The following is a 5,552-nucleotide window of genomic DNA, read 5'->3' as shown; positions in this document are numbered from 1 at the left end:
AGTTACATGCTCTTGTCATTCAAGAATCCAAGATAGCATGCTTCACAACAACATTACAGCTACTAGACAATCTGTAAGGTGACAAACAGGAGTATGTCTAAAGACGTGTTGCACATAGCCACTCATAATCATGGTTTCCATCATTTGACATCTTGTAATAACCCATTTCATTATACTCAGCATCACTTTTTTTCACAAAAAGGCAAGCGTCCGTTGCATTGTGCTGAAGCAGCATTGCAATTCTCTTTCACTATACTTCACACTATGACCTTAATTATGCGTTCTTCCTGCGCATGCGCAGTTTTGCCCACGTTTCAAAGTACCATTGTTATGCAAATAAATGGTATAAAAACCACAGAGAGGACCAGGACCAGCCTCTTCTTTCTTCGTGCTGTTGCAGTCAAGGTAATCTCACGTTTTCTGATGCAATTTGCTCGATCCTTTTTCAAAGAGCGAACTCCATTTTTTTTTTTTAATGATTGTGGCTCTATATTGTCTCTTCTAGTTGAGTCACAATATTCGAAATGACGACCAAGGCCGCCTCATTAAGTGCAGAAGTAGATGATACATCGTTATTAGACGATGAAACCGGTCTGCAATCCGACATGAATCTTGATGCTGATCTCAGCGAGGAGTCCTTAATACAGTTACGGGGCAAGCTAGGCATAGACGCTATGTTTAGCAAGATGGATAAATTATCCGCGATAGTTGAACAGGCTTTTACCGCCGACTCGGCGCAGCCTTGTAAGAGGAGACGTGTCCAGTTTGACCCGTCTGAAAAGCTTGATGTTGCCCTTGCTGATGTGGATGATACGGTAGAGGAAATCGAACTTCCCCCTTCGGTATTCGACGTTAGCGAAGCCCAAGGACCCAAGGTTCTAGACGCACTGGCAAAGCGTGTGAATGACTCGTTCACTACGAAGCCTATTGGTGACAAGCTTAATTCGCTGTATGAAAAATATAAAACGCCAGAGAACTGCGAGTTTATGTGTGTCCCAAGAGTGAATACGCCTTTGTGGAATGAACTGCCTCATAAGGCTCGTACGAATGATTTGGGTATGCAAGAGTTACAGAAAGCACTCGTTAAGTCTGGCCAAGTTCTCGTTTCATTGGCAGAAGATATTCTTCAAGCGAAAAAGAAACAAGCCACATTAGACCCACAGGATCTCCTGGGGCCACTATCAGATGCATTGTCTTTCCTTGGCCATGCTGGATATCAAGCCTCGTTAAAACGACGCTATTTACTAAAACCCGAGTTAAGTAAGGGTTATCAGTCGTTGTGTGCAAACTCTACATCTATCACGACTATGTTATTTGGTGATGATTTGTCCAAGAATGTCGATGACATCTCGAAGGCTAACAAGATAGCTACAAAATTAACTGGCAACGACCGTGGTCGATACCCTAAAAACCGTCGTGCCACCACCATCTCTCGTGATTATTTTTTATCCAAAGGCAGCCAGAGCAGGTCTCGGCGCAATTACGACAGGACAAGACAACCATCCCGCCCATTCCAATTCAGAGGCCAGACAAAGGCATCGGCAACAAATCTGCCGCAGAATCGACAATGAATAATGTAAGTATTTATAACAGTTGTGTGGGAAATCTGGCGACTAAGGTTGAGGAATGGGCTAAGATCACAACTGATCCTTGGATTTTACAAACTATCCAAGCATATCGTCTTGAATTCAAGACAAAACCTATGCAAATTTCTCTTCCAAAACAACAAACTCGCACTAAGGACGAGTGTGATTTAATTCAATTGGAAGTTGACAAACTGCTCAGCAAAGGCGCTATTTCTGTAACCGAACATTCGGAGGACGAGTTTCTGTCAAATATATTTCTAGTGCCCAAGAAATCCGGTGATCTTCGCCCAGTTATCAATCTTAAACCATTGAACGAATTCCTTCATAAAATGCATTTTAAGATGGAGACTATAGATTCTGTGAAGTACTTGTTACGGCCAGGTGACTTTATGGCCACAATTGACCTTAAGGATGCATATTTTAGCGTACCCATCGATTCGCGAGACCGTAAATATCTACGGTTTCTTTGGGGTGATGCGCTTTATGAGTTCACCTGCCTTCCATTCGGCTACAGCTTAGCGCCGAGAACATTTACCAAAATCCTGAAACCAGTGCAATCTGTCCTACGTAGTAGGGGTGTTAGGCTGGTGTTTTACATTGACGATATTTTGATTTTCGGGCAAACATATCCCGAATGTTTGCGTAATGTGCAAGAGGGTTGTGAGCTATTATCCACTCTCGGTTTCACAATCAACAAAGAGAAATCTCAAATGGTACCTACACTGGTAATCACCTTTCTTGGTTTTGTTATAAATTCTAAGGAAATGGTTATTTCCTTGCCGCCAGAGAAAGTTAATAGGATTATTTCACAATGTAGATGGCTTTTAGTCCAAACCTTGCCTACCATACGGCAAGTTGCACAAGTTTCGGGACTATTGGTATCATCCTTTAGGGCTGTCAAGTACATGAAACTATTCTACCGTTCAATTGAGATGTGTAAATCCTCAATCCTTTCTACTGGTGTCACATACGACACACGTATTTCTTTGACACAACAGGCTAGACTAGACTTGGAATGGATTATTAACAACGTTACCTATTTAAATGGTGTGCCTATTTCAGCCAGCGCTCCTAGCATGGTAATTGAATGTGACGCTAGCAGTCGGGGCTGGGGAGCCTGGTGTAATTCGTGTAATACAGGGGGTCTCTGGTCAAAGACTGAAACTCAATTCCATATAAATTATTTAGAAACATTGGCAGCTTTTTTCGCGCTCAAATGTTTTGCAAGTAAACTCCAGTCAGCTCATGTTCAAATGCGTATTGATAATACCGCGGCTGTATATAATTTAAATAATATGGGTGGAACAAAGTCCACTACTCTCAACAACCTAGCCAGAGAGATTTGGCAATGGTGTATTTCCCGAGATATTCATCTTACTGTTATCCAGATTCCAGGCCTTACCAATAATAAGGCTGATTTTAGTTCACGAAACTTTAATGATAGAACTGAGTGGAGTTTACACCCAACGGTATTCAGTTGGTTAATTCAAACACTATTCGCGCCGGATATTGATTTGTTCGCATCTCGCATTAATGCGAAATTACCGAAATTTGTATCTTGGTTCCCTGATCCCTGTGCTTATGCATGCGATGCATTTTCTTTAAATTGGGGAGAATTTGATGGCTATGCTTTTCCCCCATTTAGCCTGGTTCCGAGAGTGTTATCCCGTGTGGAAAAGGACAACGTCAGACGTCTGATTCTCATCGCACCTGTCTGGCCAACTCAACCGTGGTACCCGGTAATATTACAAATGTTGGTCCATCGCCCGATACTTCTCCCAAAGTGGCCAAACCTATTGAAACAACCGCACACCGACCAACTACATCCCCTACGTCAACAGCTCCAACTAGCCGCCTGGATTGTATCAGGGAGAAACTCATTGATAACGGGTTTTCAGCTGGGTCTACCGAAGTCATCTGTCATTCGTGGTCCTGTGGCACAGAAAAGCAATATAAACCAGCCTGGGATGCCTGGCGCAGCTGGTGTGGTTCAAGGACGGTTGATTTATTTCAAGCTCCTATAACTGTGTTCGTTGATTTTCTTCATCATATATATGATCAAGGAAAATGTTACAGTACCGTTAATACTTATCGGTCGGCAGTATCCGTTACCGTTGAAACAATTACTGGACGTTCCATTGGTGCAGATAGTTTAGTCTCTCGTTTTATGAAGGGCGTGTTCATGGCAAGACCTCCTCAGCCTAAGTATTGTGTGACCTGGGACGTCTGTGTGGTTACTGATTATCTCAAGACTCTAGGACCATGTTCGTCGCTGTCCTTGAAGCTTCTTACGTTAAAACTTGCTGCTTTGCTCGCGTTAGTAACGGCTCAAAGATGTCAATCGCTCTCCAGTCTTAACCTAGACAATCTAACAATTACTGCAGAGAAAGCTGTGTTTATCATTAAGGATCGTCTCAAGACTTCCCGTCCTGGCAAGAATCACTTAAGTGTGGAGATTCCAAGCTTTCCTCAGGACATCGAGTTATGTCCGCGTGCTCATTTGTTGTGTTATATTGGGAAAACCAAGCCACTTCGCAACGTTGGGGAACAATCTGTTAAACAGTTGTTCCTTTCTTACTATAAGCCTCATAAGGCTGTGACTTCAGCTACTATAGCTAGATGGTTAAAGACGATACTTAACCAAGCATGTATAGACACTTCAATCTTTAAGGCACATAGTTTTCGTAGTGCGGTTACTTCCGCAGCAAACTTTAAAGGCGCTTCTATTTCAGATATAATGAAGCTCGCAGACTGGACAAGTCCAAGTGTGTTTAATAAGTTTTACAAAAAACCTATATTACCTGGCTCTACTCCTGTAGGAGCTTTAATCTTGTCACGTTCATAAATTGTGTGTATTAATACCTTAACTGGTTTATGACTTCTAGTTATTATTTAACATGCATATTATTTAACAGAGATTTTCTTGGTAATCCTTTGGTATCAAGCGACTTCGAACTCGCATAATTAAGGTCATAGTGTGAAGTATAGTGAAAGAGAATTGAAAATTAGACAAAAGGTACACTTACCTTGCAGGATGATTGTAATTCTCTGAGCTATACGGAACACTATGACCTTACCCGCCCAGTTGGGTCAGTTTGTTACACTTTTTTATTCTCCCATGCACCCTTGTTTTCTTGATACCAAATGTTGACCGTCTGTATCCTGCACGCGAGAAAGAAGAGGCTGGTCCTGGTCCTCTCTGTGGTTTTTATACCATTTATTTGCATAACAATGGTACTTTGAAACGTGGGCAAAACTGCGCATGCGCAGGAAGAACGCATAATTAAGATCATAGTGTTCCGTATAGCTCAGAGAATTACAATTATCCTGCAAGGTAAGTGTACCTTTTGTCTAATTTTCAATTTCTCCCAAAAGCAATTTACCGTTACTACTTCCAATGACAATGTAAAATCCTTTCTCATAATGAACTCCATTCAGGTCACCCTTAATGGAGCTAATAACTCCCTCAAATGAGGCATGGTGTATCATAAATGAATTTTTAATATTGTCATTGTAAAGGTTAGGATTAATTAAAGTCAATACCATTCTCAAGATTAACAGTACTTCCAAAAAGGGCACCATTTCTCATTTTTGCTTGTAATAATTAATGACGTTGCGCAATAGTATGGCAAATGTTAATAAAGTTCTGACTGTGGCGGGCACATCTTTTAAAATAAGAATGTTTACTTTCAAACCTTAGTGTCCATACTCTGATCAATGGCCCAAACTTTAGAATCAAGCCTGGATAGTGTGCTAGAAAATGACGTTTTGGCCTTAAATTCAAACCGTTCCTCTAGATACTCATCAATGATAACCCGAAAATAGGCAACTTGGGATAATTATATTTCAGGGGCACAGACCAGCTCTACGATAGTACGAAGCAACAGAGTCAATTGCCAAACTGGGTCAGCGCTATCAATGATTTTGAACCTACCAAGATTGGAAGAAGACGTAAAAGTCACCAGT

The sequence above is a fragment of the Dendronephthya gigantea genome, unplaced genomic scaffold (genome assembly GCF_004324835.1).
Source record: "Dendronephthya gigantea isolate DGI-Jeju-01 unplaced genomic scaffold, DenGig_1.0 000228F, whole genome shotgun sequence".
Taxonomy (NCBI): Eukaryota; Metazoa; Cnidaria; class Anthozoa; order Malacalcyonacea; family Nephtheidae; genus Dendronephthya; species Dendronephthya gigantea.
Note: the sequence above shows the minus strand (reverse complement) of the source record.